Source organism: Monodelphis domestica, chromosome 6, assembly GCF_027887165.1.
Source record: "Monodelphis domestica isolate mMonDom1 chromosome 6, mMonDom1.pri, whole genome shotgun sequence".
Taxonomy (NCBI): domain Eukaryota; kingdom Metazoa; phylum Chordata; class Mammalia; order Didelphimorphia; family Didelphidae; genus Monodelphis; species Monodelphis domestica.
Window position 1 is genome coordinate 128,007,661 of NC_077232.1, and position 22,128 is coordinate 128,029,788.

The 22,128-nt window shown below is 43.2% G+C and overlaps 1 long non-coding RNA gene across 1 annotated transcript; it reads right to left on the bottom strand.

The window, feature by feature from the left end:
* Window positions 1–3,725: 3,725 nt before the first annotated feature.
* On the bottom strand, window positions 3,726–10,144 carry LOC103106886 (uncharacterized). The gene is made up of 2 exons (XR_008913160.1): window positions 9,912–10,144; window positions 3,726–4,863 (listed from the first exon to the last, which is right to left on the bottom strand). It is a non-coding gene; the product is annotated as an uncharacterized LOC103106886 (long non-coding RNA).
* Between the last annotated feature and the right edge of the window lie 11,984 nt (window positions 10,145–22,128).

Genomic DNA, 22,128 nt, shown 5'->3' on the forward strand with positions numbered 1-22,128 from the left:
AAGAAATTCATCTTTGAAATGTTGTTACTCAGATGGTTATAGCTGCTATATAAATGTGGGCTTTGTAAAAGAATATTTAACAGAAACATCACATCAACTCTGCAAACAACTTCGGAATCAAATTTCCTAAAGGGATCAATTCCTGTCAGAGGATGATTTCTGGAGATGACATCTGTTGGCTAAGATAACCAAATGTTAATGTTTCATAACAATTTCTATTATACTAATTCTCTCTGTTTATATCTGTTGCTCTAGTTTTTGCCCCAGTCCTGGTTTCTATACTTCTGCCTTAGGGACTGACTCTCCCACTCATGAGCTGTCTGTTAGTCAAGGGTAAGACTCATCCTTCAGGTCTCTAAGCCTTCAGGACCTGTGGACACACCCCTGGAGACCCTGTGCCCACAGTCCCTTCCTCCTCCTCTCAGGGATTCTAGAAGCTCTAGAAGACTGAAACCATCACCCCTGTTCCCTTAGATATTTGGAGAAGAAGGGGGACAGCATAGGCCATGGTACCCCCCATAGTGTGGAAGTTTTTCAGGCAAACTATAGGCAGGAAAATTCTAATTACTAAAGATAAGCTACAAATGGTGAGAATTTACCATGTCAGGAAAAAGCTGTTGGGATCTCAATTTGTGGTATTTTGATTTTGGAATTCAGGAATAACTGTCTGATGACTGATTCAAGATTTCAAGAGAGAAGGAATTAAGAGACACTCAGAGGATTGGGACTCATTACAGGTAAATGCCCTCATAACAGGTTGAATCTCAACTAGAATTGCATCCTTCTGACTGATAAGTCCACAGGATGGATTCCTGAGTGGAATGTATTGCATGAGCTATTGCTTGAGGCCAGAATATGAAGTCAGACTGTGTGTCCTCTTAAAGTTTAAACAATGAGGGTAGACATAATTTTTTCCTGTTTTTTTCCTTTTATGCCAAAGTCCCATAATCAGCACAGAATGCAAACTGTAAAATGAAGGTTTCCATTTCCCCAGATAACCAACCAGGCCAATAGTTGAAGCTAAGTAGGGTTTTATTAATCAAGGTATTATAGGAAATTAACTGATTGAAGTTTGAATCTTGAGCTTAGAAATATGGTCCAGAGTCCCTCTATTTCCTCCAGAATCTGGGATAGAGAAACCTATCTGGATGTTACTTAAATTTTTGTAACAGCTGAACTAATGTGTGCTTTGCCAAAGATTAGCAAGAACACCTCAAGAATTTCTACAAACAACTTGGAACACAGGAAATTTCATAAGAAGACATATCCCTGGACTGTCAGAAGATAATCTCTGAGAGGGGGCTTATTGGCTGTGGGGATAAGTTACCTAAGTATAACGAAGTCTAATGTTTAATCAATGTTGTCAATTGCTATTATACTATTTTCTTCCGTTTCTATCAAGGACATTGCACAAAGCCTCAGGAAGACTAACTGGGCATCAGCACATAGGTGGACAGTAGCTGGCTGTCATGGTTTGGTGGGGGCTGATGGGAGCTGGTAGGAAGTGGTGGCAGCAGCTCAATCTCTCCTTGCTCTGCACCCTTGGGACTTCGTTAATATGATTCCTTGCTTACATATCCTGTTTTTGCAGAAGTTATTCAAAGAAAAGTTGAGAATTTGGAGAGAATAGTTACTAAATAACCAGGTAATAAGAGAGAATAAAACATGGTCCTAGGAATATTGGGATTCTTAGACCCTGGAAGTTAAGGCTTAGACCTCAAGACAGTCAGGAGAAATTTATGATAAATGGTAGGAGTCCAATTAGAAAACAGGAAAAAGGACAGGGATTGAGAACACCTCTATGAATTTTAAGGTAGAGGCTGTAAGAGAATGTTAACACTGAAATGACCAATACTAGGAATGCTAATGGTCGGGAAGATAAATGGCTCAATGAAATTGTAAAGATCTATGGCCCCCTACCTAGGCCAAAGATGGGACCTGAGATTACAAGACCTATATATTTACTGAATAGATTAATTTGGCTACACTGACCAAAGGGTCAGAGCCCTGTAGTTTATAAGCTGACCAAAAGACACAAATGAAGGAGAATATATTTTCATAGAGTAGCTCTGCAGCCTCTTGGCTGCCAAGGGAGAAGCAGACAACATGGCACTTTATTAGTACTGTAAACAAATAGAAATGCAATTCTTGTCTTGGAGAATAAATGTACTAGAAGAGAAAGCATTCCACATGACTTTTCAAAAATTGAAGGACTAAGAACTGTGGGAGTAGAAATATAGAAGAAAAACAACTGCTTAATCACATGGGTTGATGGGGATATGATTGATGATATAGACTAAATGATCACCCTAGTGCAATTATTATCAATAATACAGAAATGAGTCTTGTTTAATGACACATGTAAAACCCAGTGGAATTGCGTGTCGGCTACAGGAGGGGGGGGGGGTTGAGAAAGAACATGAATCTTGTAACCATAGAAAAATATTCTAAATTAATTAATTAAATAAAATTAAATATATTAAAAAAGAATTAAAAAGTACCTTAAAAAATAACTTTTTGCATGACCATGGATAAGCCACTTTACTCTTAGTACAAAGTAAGAACTTAATAAATGTTTTAATTCATTCATTCAAAAAAGATTGAAGGACTCAAATTTGTAGTTAAGGTAGTAGTGGGTTATGGGTAACATTTAGGAGAAGTGTGTGTGTAAAATGTAATGCTACTGGTTGCTGCATACAAAAAGATGATAATGGGAGGTGGTAAAGGAGATTGGCAAAGGTATTCATAAAACAGCTTATGTGCCAGTTCAAAAGTAATCTTGGATTGATGGAGAATGGCTATTCTTGAATCAATGGAAGTTGGTGGGAACAACTTGGTTTCTTAATGATTTGTGCACTAGGTAGTCTTCTAATCATATACTTGCCTCATGGGGATTGTTAGAAGTACTACTGAAAACCTATAGGTGGTTGTTATGAAGGGAAGTTTCAATTATGAAGGGATGTTTCAGTAATATTGTGAGAACAACATCCTAAAAAGAAAAGAGGAGGGGTTGTGTGGAGGAGAAGAATTAATTTGTTTTTCTCAGGGTGGACATCCATCTTAGACCCGATCAGGGAATGAAAGACTGTTTCTGGGTTACAGAAGAAGACTTCAAGGACATTTCCTTATTGCCACAGTTCCAGTGAGTTATCTCAAGGAAGAAAACCATTAGGCTCTCCTACTTATTTCCTCTGACTTTAGGAACCAGAGGAGTCCCTCTTGAGGACATGGCTATTTCTCCATAACCGTTAGCCTCCCTGATGGACACTCATGATAAGCTTATGCTATGTAACTTCTTATTTTCTAATTGGGTAGGTTTTCACCCCTAGATTGTAAGTTTGGCCCCAAGACATAGGGTATGGGGCAACGGGGCTGGGGGTCTTGCATCAGGAATCTATAAAATACTTGTATTTGCACTCGTGCTTTGGGCATTGCCATTAGGGCAATGACCCTCTTTCTCATGAGAAAGAATAAAAATCGCTTCTTATACTATCTTCTACTTATACTTTGACTCCAGGTTTATAATTTCAATTTGGGTGGGTGGTCACTTTATTTCATCCCACTTACCTTAGATTGTCCTTGGATCCCTGGTGAAACCCATATAAACTCAGGCCCAACGATCCTCTGGGTTCCTTGGAAATAGCCACTTCCATGTTTTAGCACTCACAAAATCTATTGTATGACTCAGTATAAGAAATAAGCAAACATGTCTTTGGCAGCCAGAATAAATAACATGCCTTTTATATATATATATGTCCATATTTGGGGTTAGGATTTCACCAATGCAAGACACTTGTGATGTGGAACCTCCTCCACCCCTGCAATGCAGTAGAGAAACTCCATGAGCTTGTCTTCTATAGGATGAAGACTTAGCACAGCAACTTTCTAGTCTCTTGGAAGCTGGTTTCTGCTGCCAGAACTATCCAAGGCACAAACTCCCTCAGTCATCTTAAAGTGAATCCTCTATTAAGCCAAAGCTGATATTTATCTTTTTTTTATCTTCATACAGAAATGAATCATTTTTCCATTTTTAATGTTCCATTTTTAATGAGTATTAGAGCGCGCGTGCATGCGTGCTGTGTTGTGGACTTTGATTTTCATGTCCCAAGGTCTTTAATCAGGTCAAGGGAGGCAATGCTCTTCTGGCTGACCACCACAAAAAGCCACCCAGCTCTCAAACTCTGGGAACATTGTCTGCAGGAAAACCCCCAAGAATGGAATATCTGTGGAACTAAAGAATCTGGAGTCTTTAGATGAGAATAGGAAAGGAAGAACAACTGATTATCCTATATGAAGGATAGGGTAAGAGGATGCTAGTCATAGGCTAGATTCCTCCTCGAGCAGGATCTAGCCACAATAAGAGAAATTAAGAAGACACCAAGGGTATGACTTAGGATTTTGATTATATCTACAAATCCTATCTGGGGTGATCAATGGGTATTTGAAGGTTATTTGTTCAATCTAGGACTAACCTACGAATCCTATGGAGGGTGATCCAGTTTTCTGGTCATAGTGATTCTGCCATGGACTATCACAAGGAAAAATGACCATCACAAGGAAGGAGGGTGATGTTTCCCAGAGGACTTGTGAGTGGAACCTTGATTACCAATGGTAGAAGGGAGACTAAGGCTCATGTATTGCGAATTGGCTTCTGGGGGCATTCTGGATCAGCAGAGATCAGCAGAGACAGGGAGCCAGAAGAAAGACACTTCACTTTAGCAACATCAATTGAGAAAGCTTCCCCATTTCCCACAGTCTATCATGTCCTTCAAGTCTTGGGGGTCTAAGGTGGACCTCAGTGACCTTTGTCTTCTTTTGTAGAAGTCTCTATTACAATAGACAGGTTCTCACAGGGTTTCATTCCTGGAAAAGAAAACATGAGAAATCTATCACTAAATTCTCAAATGTAAACTGATGGAATCATCAGTTATATGCTCATAAGTATAAATAGGACCAATTAAGCTGTTAGCCACAGTAATCTTTCAGTAATTTGGACTGATTGAATGTTTTAAGGAACTTAAAAATGGTTTGATATTTGTGCTTAGAATAATAGTTAAAAAAAAACACAACCTTGTTCAATACTAATGAAGATTCTAACTGTGTCCTTTTATGGAACTTAAAACAACATTTTTAAAAATACCTTCTTGGGCATATATCAGATCCCCATTGCCAGATGACAATTTTTGTTTCAAAACCATTCTATTTATTTAATTAATCAATTAGTATTTATATTTTAAAGTATTTTTCCATGTTCATATGATTCATTTTCTTTCCTTCCCCTTTTCTCTCCCCTCTCCCAGAGCCAACAAGCAATTCTACTGGGTTATAAAAATGTTATCACTCGATATCTATTTCTATATTATTCATTTTTGCAATAGAGCAATCTTTTAAAACCAAAACCCCAAATCATTAACCCCTATAAACAAGTGATGGGTGATAATTCATATATTTTTCTTCTGCATTTCTATTCTCACAGTTCTTTCTCTTGATGTGGATAGCATTCTTTCTCCTAAGTCCCTAGGGAAAGTCCTAGATAATTGTATTGCTACTAGTAGTAAAGTCCAGTACAAAACCATTTTAAAGGTAAATTCTCAAAATTAAAAATTAAATTACAAAATTCAAGTGTTAAATTCAAGCTTTTCACTTTCCTTTATGGAAGAGAATGAGATGCTAATTCAACCTTCTCATTTTCCCCTTCCAGAGAATGAGATGCTGAATATCTAAGAACAACATTCTTAGTTCACTTGAACTGCTTGTTTAACCACTACAATCATGCTCAAATGGTTGGACATTTTACTCCCATCAGCCACTACTTTTTTCTTACAATTATTTCACATCCTTTGAACTCTGTGCACTTGCAGGATATACTTTATATTATATATATATATATATGAAAAAAATATATATATATAACTGAATTGATCCCAAATTAAACACTCCATTCAAGGGGTGGAATTTCTCTTTGAGGTAAACAAGATCTGAGGTCATTCTTCTCTAGTGAAACTTCATTTAGCTGAATCAAAATGAAACCTTACTAGGATCCCTAAACAGATACATACCTTGGACTCACAAAAATCATGAATGTTTTCTATTAATTTTTTCGAACATTTCTAATTAACTTTTATTTTACTTTTCTCCAATTACATGTAACAATTTCCCATGTTTTTCAAATAATAATTGAGTCTGGAATTCTCTCCCTTCTCATCCCTCCACCTCCCACCCATTTTGAGATGATAGACAATCTTTTATTGATTTCACATGTGCAGTCACATTTTCCCATATTAATCACTTTGTGGAAGGAATCTAAAATTTTTAAAAATTAAGGAAAAAAAGGAAAAATGTTTGCTTTGATCTGGATTTCAAAATTTCACAGTTATTTTTCTCTGGAACCACATGACATTGTTAAGTTATGAGTCCTTTTGGATAGTTTTTAGATCATTGTCTAGCTGGGAAAAACTGTTATTCACAGTTTCCAGTCATTTCCTGTATTTTACAAAACTTCATAAGTTTCAGTTTCATGTTTTAGGTTCAAACAGTATTTTTAAAAATAATATTTTATTTGATCATTTCCAAGCATTATTCATTAGAGACAAAGATCATTTTCTTTTCCTCCCCCCCCCCCCCCAGCCGACCTGTGATTCCACTGGGATGTGGAATTTTGTTTTTCTGTTTTTGATTTGAACCCATTGCCATGTTGTTAGTATTTGCATTAGAATGTTTCAAACAGTATTTTTGTTACACATCCTTATCCTGGTCTGTAAAAAGTTTGATCAAAAGTCTAAAAGTGGAGTCCCAGGAAGGAAGTGGAGACTGATGGCTGGGAGCTCAGAGCTAGAAGGTGAGTACAGACCAGTGTCCCTGCTCCCTGCCCTGGGCTCTCAGAGGAGTGGGGCAGCCCAGCTTTCAGACGCGGTGCAGAACAGTTTTTCAGTCTCTCCCACCATGCTCAGGATAACCAGATAATGGTTGTCCAGTCTCAGCCAATGTTTAGCCTCAGCATTTCTCTTTGGTGCTTTCCCATAAGACTACAAGTTCTTTTTGAGGGCAGTCTGGGAACGACTCCAACCTACCTCAAAGTGAAGAGGATGAAGGAACCTTAGTTTATATTGATGACAAAATCCTGCCTAGACCTCCTGTCATTTAGTCATTTTACTAATCTATGAAGTACAATACTAAGAGCATATTATGTGCTACCAGGAATTTATTACCAGGCATGTAAAAGAAAGAAGAAACAATATCTTTAGTGAGAGTAACGTGATGCGGTTGCCTACATTGTTAAAGATCTCTGCTTGACAAAGGATTGGTCCATGGATTGGAGAATGGTTAAGGAAATTATATGAAAAATAAAATAAGGGCATATTACTGGGCGGTTCCAAATGAACAAATCAATATGGATAATCATGTCTCCAGCCTTGTAAAGGAAAAGGAATATACAATTGCTAACTGAGAAACTTGAAAATGCTCATTGGAATAAAAAAATACAATAATAAATAATACATTTAAATATAAAAGGAGATAATGACAATATCATAAAAATAAATATTACTATATAAAGAAATACCAAAAAAAGTGTATAAACTGACTACAATCATGTAAATGGAAGGAAAGAATATTGGAGGATTGTAAGAAATTTTAAAGAAGAGGATTTAGATTGGATTTCTGGACCCGACCTTTGCTTTGAGCTTTCTTATTCTATTTTATCAGAAGCATTTAACAGGAAAAGGCTGTCTACAGCTAAATTTTTATTTTGTCCTCAATTTTTCTATTTGACATCTGGCACTAAATTATCAATAAAATGCTTAATTTTATTTATTGAGTGTGAGGTTTTAATTCTGTAAAATAATTTTTAAATTTTTTTTGAAAAATATTTACTAAGTACCAGATATTACACTAAGGTTTGGGAATCCTAAGAGTAGCATGGAGTCCCTGCTGTCAAGGAGGCTCCCTTCTACTGGGGAAGATAACACCTAAAAGGCATCTTTAGTGGAGGAGGTGGGGAAATGAAGGAGCAGTCCAGGAGACAGCAGTCTGGTGGCAAAGGAAGACATGGATGGCAATGAGTTGGGGTGAGGACTCTGCTTAAACAGAGGCTTTAGGGGGCTCCGAGAGGGAGGAGCCAGTTTTGTGAGGCAAGGTGGGGGAGTCCAGAGGAGTGCCTCCCACTTTCACCCTTGTTGCCTGCTATGCCCTTAGATTGTCCTTGGAGTCCTGGTGAAATCCATATAAAGCCAGCCCCCATGACATCCTGAAGTCACTGGATACTCTGGGTCCTTGGCAAATGGCCACTTCCATGTTTTAACACTCACAAAATGCATGGCATAACATGGCATAAGAAATCAGCTAGCCTCTTTTGAGTAGCCTGAATAAATCTCATGCCTTTTATAAATGGGCTTGAGGTCTCCTCAGTGCCAGGAACACTTTGCGTAGGACCTCCCTCCACCCCTGTTTAGAACCTCCCTCCACCCCTGTGTAGAACCTCCCTCCACCTCTCTGAAGTGGAGAAGAGAGTCCCATGAGCCTGTAGCAGTCTAACAAGAGCTGGTGAGAAGAGGGAGGGGCTTCTACAGGAAGAAGACTTAAGCTTAGCAACTTCCTGATCTCTTTACTTCCTTTGAGCTGGTTTCTGCTGCCAGAGGCTCAAACTCACTCAGCCGTTTTAGAGGGGATCCTCTATTAAGCCATGGCTGATATTTACACATATTTTCCCTTTTTAAAACATGCATCAGTTATATTTTTGGTGAGCACCGTATGTGTGTGGGAAGGATGCCTTCTGCAAGAAAGCTCCTCTAGCTCAAGGGACCTTCATTTTCATCCATGACTTTGGTAGTCCTGCATTTTAATGCCACCAAGAATCTGAATCCTCCAGCAGCTGGTAAGCCTCTTTAAACAGTAATTTCTTGAGTGTGCCAGGAAATGGGGTTCTCATGTCACTGACTCTTTATTCCAGGATGACAGTTTTAATGGGTCAACTTGAGTTGGTCTCCAAGGCAATAGAACATTAATAAGAGGTTGTGGGAAGTGAAGATGGCCAATAGTGCTGTTACAAATTAGAACACATTCTTAGCATGAAGCACAGATATCTTCATCATAATTGGTTTTTAAGACAAAACATTACTCTAGTCAGCCTTTAGCTTTTTCATTTTTTCTGTTTTGGCAGCATTTGAAATTCTCCTGAGGTTGAACGCAGGACTGACTTAAGTACTTTCCTTAGAAAAATAAGAGGAAAACTTGTCATATTCAAATTCCCTTTTGCCATTTTTTTGCCATTGATTCTGCTCAAAATTTCATTTTGCCTACATTGACTTTACTCTTATAATCATCTCTAGATAGCATCGGGGAAAAAAAAAATCTGAAGATTTAAGACAAGTATCTGAGTTACTGTTAGCTTAATTTTTTTGAATCCTGATCTTCTTTCTTAGAATCAATACTGTGTATTAGTTCCAAAGCTGAAGAGCAGTAAGGGCTAGTCAATGGGGGCTAAATGACTTACCCGGGTCAGAGAGATAGGAAATGTCTGAGACCACATTTGAACCCAGGATCTCCCGTTTCTTGGACTGCTTCTCAATCCACTGAGCCAGCTAACTTTTAGTTTAGTTTATTTACTTAGTTTAGCCACCATGTTAATTTAATTTGTACTCCCTGAAAGGCAAGCCTGCTTTTGAAAAACTAAAACAAGAAATAAAGAATGCAGATTTAGATGGGTACTTTCTAACTTTTGTGGAGTTGAGACTACTGTTCACAGTGAAATTGTGAAGCTCTCACTGTCCTCTCCTTAAAATGTAAAATGTTTTTACTTTGTCTCTCTCTCTATAAATAAACAGAAATACACGCCGTAAACAAACAAGCAAACAAACAAATCCATAAACCCTAAAAAAAAACCCCAAACTCTAAATGAACCCCAAAGAACTGACCTGCGGAAAGACCGTAGCGGACCGGGGTCTCGGCTCGAGACCTCCAGGAGCTGAAAAGGGAGATCTTTGCCCCGCCACACCTACCCTTCCGCGTCTCTAACCCCCAGAGTCTTCGGTCTCTCTTCTGCGTGTACGTCCCTTCCCCAACCAGTCTGTCCTCTCTCCCCCAGTGTTCTCCCCTCTCCGGCCGGTCCCTCCAGTGGCCCGCCTCGGCTCTCGAGTTCCTCCTGCCACTGCCCCACTGCCCCTCTCGCTCCCGTCCCCCGCCGCACTGGCCACCTCCCTACCCCCCCCCCCGCCCCCTCTCCACGTCCGCGCCTGCTGCGCTCTCCCACGCGACTTCTCCCCCGTGTGCCGCCACGGCTGCTGCTTCCCGGCCGGCTTCCCCGGCTGGCCGGCTTCTGGTGGCCCTCTGCGGGAAGACGACGGCTGTATCCGCCCGCCTGTGGGCCTCTTTGAAGGGGGGTGTCGAGCTTGAAAAGAGCCAGAGGTGGGGGTGGTGTGCTTAAGCGGGGATAAGGCACCTGTCAGGGGGTTCGGAATTGGAGGCGGAAGACTGAACCGTGGGTTTCGGCCCCATTTCATCATGCTTGTCTGAGTCGCTTGTGTTTCCCCTCACATGCGACCGTGATTCCCGGGACAACTCCACATTTCTGTCTGTCCTCTCCTTCTTTGGTTCCAGCAAGAGTCCCCTTGTGGAGGAGAATGCGATGCTGAGCATCTAAAAGCAACATTCTTCCTTCCCTTGAACTGCTTGTTTCATCACCACAACCATGCTCAAATGGACATTTTACTCACATTGGCCACTATTTTTTGCCTACAGTCTACTTCAGATCCCTTGAACTCTTGTGCATTTTCAGGATGTCCATTCTCTCTATCCCTGAATTGATGCCAAATGAAAACACTCCATGTGCTGGAATTTCTCTTTGAGGTAACAAAATCTGAGGTCATTCTTCTCCAGTGATAATTCATTTAACTAAACCAAAATTAAACCTCACTAGTCTCCCTAATCTGATTTATGCCTTCATCTCACAAAAATCATGAATGTTTTCTACAAATTCTTTTTTCAAAAAATTCTAATTCAATTCACTTTCATTTTGTTTTTCATTTTGTTAATCATGAGATGTTCCTTGGAGCTTCATGAGCACCCCTGGTTGGACGGTCTTTGGAGGAAAGCTGTTTGGTGGTGGGATGCAGGTCTAAGGAAATGGTGGTTTGGGTGTTGAAGTTATCCTTAAAGCAGTCAGGCATTGAAGAGCGGACTAAGCACCACCCAGTAGTCATGACATTAGCATATTAGTCACTCCCAGTCACAACAAAGGGTTGTGTTTGGGCTCTTAATTGAGCCACCCTGACAGTCCCCTTTCTGGAGTCACTACTGTTCCAGCCTTAGTATTTAAGAGAGGCTTCTACCCGGGTTCTAAGCGAAGCTGTGGACAGACATCTCTGGTGTGAGTCACTTTGGAAAGTACCCTGACTCCGAGTATTAAACTAGAGGAAGTGGAGACTGTTGACTGGCAACTGAGAGCTAGAAGGTGAATCAGACCAGTGTCGCAGCTCCGTGTCCTGGGCTCTCAGAGGAGGGGCCCGCCCAGCCTTGTGACGTGGTGCAGACGAGCATTGCAGCCTGTCCCAACATGCTCAGGACACTGGCTAGGCTCATGCTTTCTCAAGTGAGGATAGTTGGTGTTCAGATAACGTTTGACAGGTCTCAGCCAATGTTGACCTTCAGCTTTTCCCTGTGGGGCTTTCCCCTCACACTACAAGTCCTTTTGGGTCCTGCAGGGCAATCTGGGAACAACTCCAACCTACCACAAACTGAAGAGAATTAAGCGACCTCAGTTTAGATTTTTGACAGTCAACGCCCCGCCCAGACTGCCTGTTGTCTAGTCACCTCACACATATCTTCCTCTATCCTAAGCCATTAGAGTTTGGCTGTTATGCAATACACGGTGCACGGAAGAAGAAGTAATGACTTCCTTGGAGCAACACGGCTGAATATACTCCGGAGTATTACAGATTCCTGGTTCCAAAGGAAAGGTCCCTCAACTGGGGAATCCTTACAGAAATTTTCATCCCAAGCATCAGGCCATTCTACTGTGCTATGATGAATGAATGAAACCATATCGATATCTATCTCCCACCTTGTCAAAGAAAAGACTTAACATAGCCCTCTGAACAGCGTGGAAGTGCTCATTGGAATGAAGAGAAAATGGAGAACTGGGAAAAGCACACATCTAACTAGCCGGCCTGTGTAAATGGAGGGAAACAGGCAAGCCAGGATTTTGAGAAACTCCTCAGCCAAGAAGCTTTAGAGTGGGCTTGGAGCAGAATGGTATGAATAAAATGACTGGCTTCATTCTTTGTGTGTAAGTTTTTTGTTTTGTTTTGTTTTTTCCTGTCCAAAAGAATCATTTTTTGACCAAAAGTACTTGCTAGGGGTCAGACATGGCACTCATTGTTGGGAAAACAAATAGAAGCATGGAGTCCCTGCTGTCAAGGAGGCTCCCTTCTACTGGGGAAGATAACACCTAAAAGGCAGCTTTAGTGGAGGAGGTGGGGAAATGAAGGAGCAGTCCAGGAGACAGCAGTCTGGTGGCAAAGGAAGACATGGATGGCAATGAGTTGGGGTGAGGACTCTGCTTAAACAGAGGCTTTAGGGGGCTCCGAGAGGGAGGAGCCAGTTTTGTGAGGCAAGGTGGGGGAGTCCAGAGGAGTGCCTCCCACTTTCACCCTTGTTGCCTGCTATGCCCTTAGATTGTCCTTGGAGTCCTGGTGAAATCCATATAAAGCCAGCCCCCATGACATCCTGAAGTCACTGGATACTCTGGGTCCTTGGCAAATGGCCACTTCCATGTTTTAACACTCACAAAATGCATGGCATAACATGGCATAAGACATCAGCTAGCCTCTTTTGAGTAGCCTGAATAAATCTCATGCCTTTTATAAATGGGCTTGAGGTCTCCTCAGTGCCAGGAACACTTTGCGTAGGACCTCCCTCCACCCCTGTTTAGAACCTCCCTCCACCCCTGTGTAGAACCTCCCTCCACCTCTCTGAAGTGGAGAAGAGAGTCCCATGAGCCTGTAGCAGTCTAACAAGAGCTGGTGAGAAGAGGGAGGGGCTTCTACAGGAAGAAGACTTAAGCTTAGCAACTTCCTGATCTCTTTACTTCCTTTGAGCTGGTTTCTGCTGCCAGAGGCTCAAACTCACTCAGCCGTTTTAGAGGGGATCCTCTATTAAGCCATGGCTGATATTTACACATATTTTCCCTTTTTAAAACATGCATCAGTTATATTTTTGGTGAGCACCGTATGTGTGTGGGAAGGATGCCTTCTGCAAGAAAGCTCCTCTAGCTCAAGGGACCTTCATTTTCATCCATGACTTTGGTAGTCCTGCATTTTAATGCCACCAAGAATCTGAATCCTCCAGCAGCTGGTAAGCCTCTTTAAACAGTAATTTCTTGAGTGTGCCAGGAAATGGGGTTCTCATGTCACTGACTCTTTATTCCAGGATGACAGTTTTAATGGGTCAACTTGAGTTGGTCTCCAAGGCAATAGAACATTAATAAGAGGTTGTGGGAAGTGAAGATGGCCAATAGTGCTGTTACAAATTAGAACACATTCTTAGCATGAAGCACAGATATCTTCATCATAATTGGTTTTTAAGACAAAACATTACTCTAGTCAGCCTTTAGCTTTTTCATTTTTTCTGTTTTGGCAGCATTTGAAATTCTCCTGAGGTTGAACGCAGGACTGACTTAAGTACTTTCCTTAGAAAAATAAGAGGAAAACTTGTCATATTCAAATTCCCTTTTGCCATTTTTTTGCCATTGATTCTGCTCAAAATTTCATTTTGCCTACATTGACTTTACTCTTATAATCATCTCTAGATAGCATCGGGGAAAAAAAAAATCTGAAGATTTAAGACAAGTATCTGAGTTACTGTTAGCTTAATTTTTTTGAATCCTGATCTTCTTTCTTAGAATCAATACTGTGTATTAGTTCCAAAGCTGAAGAGCAGTAAGGGCTAGTCAATGGGGGCTAAATGACTTACCCGGGTCAGAGAGATAGGAAATGTCTGAGACCACATTTGAACCCAGGATCTCCCGTTTCTTGGACTGCTTCTCAATCCACTGAGCCAGCTAACTTTTAGTTTAGTTTATTTACTTAGTTTAGCCACCATGTTAATTTAATTTGTACTCCCTGAAAGGCAAGCCTGCTTTTGAAAAACTAACTGGGGAAAACAAGAAATAAAGAATGCAGATTTAGATGGGTACTTTCTAACTTTTGTGGAGTTGAGACTACTGTTCACAGTGAAATTGTGAAGCTCTCACTGTCCTCTCCTTAAAATGTAAAATGTTTTTACTTTGTCTCTCTCTCTATAAATAAACAGAAATACACGCCGTAAACAAACAAGCAAACAAACAAATCCATAAACCCTAAAAAAAAACCCCAAACTCTAAATGAACCCCAAAGAACTGACCTGCGGAAAGACCGTAGCGGACCGGGGTCTCGGCTCGAGACCTCCAGGAGCTGAAAAGGGAGATCTTTGCCCCGCCACACCTACCCTTCCGCGTCTCTAACCCCCAGAGTCTTCGGTCTCTCTTCTGCGTGTACGTCCCTTCCCCAACCAGTCTGTCCTCTCTCCCCCAGTGTTCTCCCCTCTCCGGCCGGTCCCTCCAGTGGCCCGCCTCGGCTCTCGAGTTCCTCCTGCCACTGCCCCACTGCCCCTCTCGCTCCCGTCCCCCGCCGCACTGGCCACCTCCCTACCCCCCCCCCCCGCCCCCTCTCCACGTCCGCGCCTGCTGCGCTCTCCCACGCGACTTCTCCCCCGTGTGCCGCCACGGCTGCTGCTTCCCGGCCGGCTTCCCCGGCTGGCCGGCTTCTGGTGGCCCTCTGCGGGAAGACGACGGCTGTATCCGCCCGCCTGTGGGCCTCTTTGAAGGGGGGTGTCGAGCTTGAAAAGAGCCAGAGGTGGGGGTGGTGTGCTTAAGCGGGGATAAGGCACCTGTCAGGGGGTTCGGAATTGGAGGCGGAAGACTGAACCGTGGGTTTCGGCCCCATTTCATCATGCTTGTCTGAGTCGCTTGTGTTTCCCCTCACATGCGACCGTGATTCCCGGGACAACTCCACATTTCTGTCTGTCCTCTCCTTCTTTGGTTCCAGCAAGAGTCCCCTTGTGGAGGAGAATGCGATGCTGAGCATCTAAAAGCAACATTCTTCCTTCCCTTGAACTGCTTGTTTCATCACCACAACCATGCTCAAATGGACATTTTACTCACATTGGCCACTATTTTTTGCCTACAGTCTACTTCAGATCCCTTGAACTCTTGTGCATTTTCAGGATGTCCATTCTCTCTATCCCTGAATTGATGCCAAATGAAAACACTCCATGTGCTGGAATTTCTCTTTGAGGTAACAAAATCTGAGGTCATTCTTCTCCAGTGATAATTCATTTAACTAAACCAAAATTAAACCTCACTAGTCTCCCTAATCTGATTTATGCCTTCATCTCACAAAAATCATGAATGTTTTCTACAAATTCTTTTTTCAAAAAATTCTAATTCAATTCACTTTCATTTTGTTTTTCATTTTGTTAATCATGAGATGTTCCTTGGAGCTTCATGAGCACCCCTGGTTGGACGGTCTTTGGAGGAAAGCTGTTTGGTGGTGGGATGCAGGTCTAAGGAAATGGTGGTTTGGGTGTTGAAGTTATCCTTAAAGCAGTCAGGCATTGAAGAGCGGACTAAGCACCACCCAGTAGTCATGACATTAGCATATTAGTCACTCCCAGTCACAACAAAGGGTTGTGTTTGGGCTCTTAATTGAGCCACCCTGACAGTCCCCTTTCTGGAGTCACTACTGTTCCAGCCTTAGTATTTAAGAGAGGCTTCTACCCGGGTTCTAAGCGAAGCTGTGGACAGACATCTCTGGTGTGAGTCACTTTGGAAAGTACCCTGACTCCGAGTATTAAACTAGAGGAAGTGGAGACTGTTGGCTGGCAACTGAGAGCTAGAAGGTGAATCAGACCAGTGTCGCAGCTCCGTGTCCTGGGCTCTCAGAGGAGGGGCCCGCCCAGCCTTGTGACGTGGTGCAGACGAGCATTGCAGCCTGTCCCAACATGCTCAGGACACTGGCTAGGCTCATGCTTTCTCAAGTGAGGATAGTTGGTGTTCAGATAACGTTTGACAGGTCTCAGCCAATGTTGACCTTCAGCTTTTCCCTGTGGGGCTTTCCCCTCACACTACAAGTCCTTTTGGGACCTGCAGGGCAATCTGGGAACAACTCCAACCTACCACAAACTGAAGAGAATTAAGCGACCTCAGTTTAGATTTTTGACAGTCAACGCCCCGCCCAGACTGCCTGTTGTCTAGTCACCTCACACATATCTTCCTCTATCCTAAGCCATTAGAGTTTGGCTGTTATGCAATACACGGTGCACGGAAGAAGAAGTAATGACTTCCTTGGAGCAACACGGCTGAATATACTCCGGAGTATTACAGATTCCTGGTTCCAAAGGAAAGGTCCCTCAACTGGGGAATCCTTACAGAAATTTTCATCCCAAGCATCAGGCCATTCTACTGTGCTATGATGAATGAATGAAACCATATCGATATCTATCTCCCACCTTGTCAAAGAAAAGACTTAACATAGCCCTCTGAACAGCGTGGAAGTGCTCATTGGAATGAAGAGAAAATGGAGAACTGGGAAAAGCACACATCTAACTAGCCGGCCTGTGTAAATGGAGGGAAACAGGCAAGCCAGGATTTTGAGAAACTCCTCAGCCAAGAAGCTTTAGAGTGGGCTTGGAGCAGAATGGTATGAATAAAATGACTGGCTTCATTCTTTGTGTGTAAGTTTTTTGTTTTGTTTTGTTTTTTCCTGTCCAAAAGAATCATTTTTTGACCAAAAGTACTTGCTAGGGGTCAGACATGGCACTCATTGTTGGGAAAACAAATAGAAGCATGGAGTCCCTGCTGTCAAGGAGGCTCCCTTCTACTGGGGAAGATAACACCTAAAAGGCAGCTTTAGTGGAGGAGGTGGGGAAATGAAGGAGCAGTCCAGGAGACAGCAGTCTGGTGGCAAAGGAAGACATGGATGGCAATGAGTTGGGGTGAGGACTCTGCTTAAACAGAGGCTTTAGGGGGCTCCGAGAGGGAGGAGCCAGTTTTGTGAGGCAAGGTGGGGGAGTCCAGAGGAGTGCCTCCCACTTTCACCCTTGTTGCCTGCTATGCCCTTAGATTGTCCTTGGAGTCCTGGTGAAATCCATATAAAGCCAGCCCCCATGACATCCTGAAGTCACTGGATACTCTGGGTCCTTGGCAAATGGCCACTTCCATGTTTTAACACTCACAAAATGCATGGCATAACATGGCATAAGACATCAGCTAGCCTCTTTTGAGTAGCCTGAATAAATCTCATGCCTTTTATAAATGGGCTTGAGGTCTCCTCAGTGCCAGGAACACTTTGCGTAGGACCTCCCTCCACCCCTGTTTAGAACCTCCCTCCACCCCTGTGTAGAACCTCCCTCCACCTCTCTGAAGTGGAGAAGAGAGTCCCATGAGCCTGTAGCAGTCTAACAAGAGCTGGTGAGAAGAGGGAGGGGCTTCTACAGGAAGAAGACTTAAGCTTAGCAACTTCCTGATCTCTTTACTTCCTTTGAGCTGGTTTCTGCTGCCAGAGGCTCAAACTCACTCAGCCGTTTTAGAGGGGATCCTCTATTAAGCCATGGCTGATATTTACACATATTTTCCCTTTTTAAAACATGCATCAGTTATATTTTTGGTGAGCACCGTATGTGTGTGGGAAGGATGCCTTCTGCAAGAAAGCTCCTCTAGCTCAAGGGACCTTCATTTTCATCCATGACTTTGGTAGTCCTGCATTTTAATGCCACCAAGAATCTGAATCCTCCAGCAGCTGGTAAGCCTCTTTAAACAGTAATTTCTTGAGTGTGCCAGGAAATGGGGTTCTCATGTCACTGACTCTTTATTCCAGGATGACAGTTTTAATGGGTCAACTTGAGTTGGTCTCCAAGGCAATAGAACATTAATAAGAGGTTGTGGGAAGTGAAGATGGCCAATAGTGCTGTTACAAATTAGAACACATTCTTAGCATGAAGCACAGATATCTTCATCATAATTGGTTTTTAAGACAAAACATTACTCTAGTCAGCCTTTAGCTTTTTCATTTTTTCTGTTTTGGCAGCATTTGAAATTCTCCTGAGGTTGAACGCAGGACTGACTTAAGTACTTTCCTTAGAAAAATAAGAGGAAAACTTGTCATATTCAAATTCCCTTTTGCCATTTTTTTGCCATTGATTCTGCTCAAAATTTCATTTTGCCTACATTGACTTTACTCTTATAATCATCTCTAGATAGCATCGGGGAAAAAAAAAATCTGAAGATTTAAGACAAGTATCTGAGTTACTGTTAGCTTAATTTTTTTGAATCCTGATCTTCTTTCTTAGAATCAATACTGTGTATTAGTTCCAAAGCTGAAGAGCAGTAAGGGCTAGTCAATGGGGGCTAAATGACTTACCCGGGTCAGAGAGATAGGAAATGTCTGAGACCACATTTGAACCCAGGATCTCCCGTTTCTTGGACTGCTTCTCAATCCACTGAGCCAGCTAACTTTTAGTTTAGTTTATTTACTTAGTTTAGCCACCATGTTAATTTAATTTGTACTCCCTGAAAGGCAAGCCTGCTTTTGAAAAACTAAAACAAGAAATAAAGAATGCAGATTTAGATGGGTACTTTCTAACTTTTGTGGAGTTGAGACTACTGTTCACAGTGAAATTGTGAAGCTCTCACTGTCCTCTCCTTAAAATGTAAAATGTTTTTACTTTGTCTCTCTCTCTATAAATAAACAGAAATACACGCCGTAAACAAACAAGCAAACAAACAAATCCATAAACCCTAAAAAAAAACCCCAAACTCTAAATGAACCCCAAAGAACTGACCTGCGGAAAGACCGTAGCGGACCGGGGTCTCGGCTCGAGACCTCCAGGAGCTGAAAAGGGAGATCTTTGCCCCGCCACACCTACCCTTCCGCGTCTCTAACCCCCAGAGTCTTCGGTCTCTCTTCTGCGTGTACGTCCCTTCCCCAACCAGTCTGTCCTCTCTCCCCCAGTGTTCTCCCCTCTCCGGCCGGTCCCTCCAGTGGCCCGCCTCGGCTCTCGAGTTCCTCCTGCCACTGCCCCACTGCCCCTCTCGCTCCCGTCCCCCGCCGCACTGGCCACCTCCCTACCCCCCCCCCCCGCCCCCTCTCCACGTCCGCGCCTGCTGCGCTCTCCCACGCGACTTCTCCCCCGTGTGCCGCCACGGCTGCTGCTTCCCGGCCGGCTTCCCCGGCTGGCCGGCTTCTGGTGGCCCTCTGCGGGAAGACGACGGCTGTATCCGCCCGCCTGTGGGCCTCTTTGAAGGGGGGTGTCGAGCTTGAAAAGAGCCAGAGGTGGGGGTGGTGTGCTTAAGCGGGGATAAGGCACCTGTCAGGGGGTTCGGAATTGGAGGCGGAAGACTGAACCGTGGGTTTCGGCCCCATTTCATCATGCTTGTCTGAGTCGCTTGTGTTTCCCCTCACATGCGACCGTGATTCCCGGGACAACTCCACATTTCTGTCTGTCCTCTCCTTCTTTGGTTCCAGCAAGAGTCCCCTTGTGGAGGAGAATGCGATGCTGAGCATCTAAAAGCAACATTCTTCCTTCCCTTGAACTGCTCGTTTCATCACCACAACCATGCTCAAATGGACATTTTACTCACATTGGCCACTATTTTTTGCCTACAGTCTACTTCAGATCCCTTGAACTCTTGTGCATTTTCAGGATGTCCATTCTCTCTATCCCTGAATTGATGCCAAATGAAAACACTCCATGTGCTGGAATTTCTCTTTGAGGTAACAAAATCTGAGGTCATTCTTCTCCAGTGATAATTCATTTAACTAAACCAAAATTAAACCTCACTAGTCTCCCTAATCTGATTTATGCCTTCATCTCACAAAAATCATGAATGTTTTCTACAAATTCTTTTTTCAAAAAATTCTAATTCAATTCACTTTCATTTTGTTTTTCATTTTGTTAATCATGAGATGTTCCTTGGAGCTTCATGAGCACCCCTGGTTGGACGGTCTTTGGAGGAAAGCTGTTTGGTGGTGGGATGCAGGTCTAAGGAAATGGTGGTTTGGGTGTTGAAGTTATCCTTAAAGCAGTCAGGCATTGAAGAGCGGACTAAGCACCACCCAGTAGTCATGACATTAGCATATTAGTCACTCCCAGTCACAACAAAGGGTTGTGTTTGGGCTCTTAATTGAGCCACCCTGACAGTCCCCTTTCTGGAGTCACTACTGTTCCAGCCTTAGTATTTAAGAGAGGCTTCTACCCGGGTTCTAAGCGAAGCTGTGGACAGACATCTCTGGTGTGAGTCACTTTGGAAAGTACCCTGACTCCGAGTATTAAACTAGAGGAAGTGGAGACTGTTGGCTGGCAACTGAGAGCTAGAAGGTGAATCAGACCAGTGTCGCAGCTCCGTGTCCTGGGCTCTCAGAGGAGGGGCCCGCCCAGCCTTGTGACGTGGTGCAGACGAGCATTGCAGCCTGTCCCAACATGCTCAGGACACTGGCTAGGCTCATGCTTTCTCAAGTGAGGATAGTTGGTGTTCAGATAACGTTTGACAGGTCTCAGCCAATGTTGACCTTCAGCTTTTCCCTGTGGGGCTTTCCCCTCACACTACAAGTCCTTTTGGGTCCTGCAGGGCAATCTGGGAACAACTCCAACCTACCACAAACTGAAGAGAATTAAGCGACCTCAGTTTAGATTTTTGACAGTCAACGCCCCGCCCAGACTGCCTGTTGTCTAGTCACCTCACACATATCATCCTCTATCCTAAGCCATTAGAGTTTGGCTGTTATGCAATACACGGTGCACGGAAGAAGAAGTAATGACTTCCTTGGAGCAACATGGCTGAATATACTCCGGAGTATTACAGATTCCTGGTTCCAAAGGAAAGGTCCCTCAACTGGGGAATCCTTACAGAAATTTTCATCCCAAGCATCAGGCCATTCTACTGTGCTATGATGAATGAATGAAACCATATCGATATCTATCTCCCACCTTGTCAAAGAAAAGACTTAACATAGCCCTCTGAACAGCGTGGAAGTGCTCATTGGAATGAAGAGAAAATGGAGAACTGGGAAAAGCACACATCTAACTAGCCGGCCTGTGTAAATGGAGGGAAACAGGCAAGCCAGGATTTTGAGAAACTCCTCAGCCAAGAAGCTTTAGAGTGGGCTTGGAGCAGAATGGTATGAATAAAATGACTGGCTTCATTCTTTGTGTGTAAGTTTTTTGTTTTGTTTTGTTTTTTCCTGTCCAAAAGAATCATTTTTTGACCAAAAGTACTTGCTAGGGGTCAGACATGGCACTCATTGTTGGGAAAACAAATAGAAGCATGGAGTCCCTGCTGTCAAGGAGGCTCCCTTCTACTGGGGAAGATAACACCTAAAAGGCAGCTTTAGTGGAGGAGGTGGGGAAATGAAGGAGCAGTCCAGGAGACAGCAGTCTGGTGGCAAAGGAAGACATGGATGGCAATGAGTTGGGGTGAGGACTCTGCTTAAACAGAGGCTTTAGGGGGCTCCGAGAGGGAGGAGCCAGTTTTGTGAGGCAAGGTGGGGGAGTCCAGAGGAGTGCCTCCCACTTTCACCCTTGTTGCCTGCTATGCCCTTAGATTGTCCTTGGAGTCCTGGTGAAATCCATATAAAGCCAGCCCCCATGACATCCTGAAGTCACTGGATACTCTGGGTCCTTGGCAAATGGCCACTTCCATGTTTTAACACTCACAAAATGCATGGCATAACATGGCATAAGACATCAGCTAGCCTCTTTTGAGTAGCCTGAATAAATCTCATGCCTTTTATAAATGGGCTTGAGGTCTCCTCAGTGCCAGGAACACTTTGCGTAGGACCTCCCTCCACCCCTGTTTAGAACCTCCCTCCACCCCTGTGTAGAACCTCCCTCCACCTCTCTGAAGTGGAGAAGAGAGTCCCATGAGCCTGTAGCAGTCTAACAAGAGCTGGTGAGAAGAGGGAGGGGCTTCTACAGGAAGAAGACTTAAGCTTAGCAACTTCCTGATCTCTTTACTTCCTTTGAGCTGGTTTCTGCTGCCAGAGGCTCAAACTCACTCAGCCGTTTTAGAGGGGATCCTCTATTAAGCCATGGCTGATATTT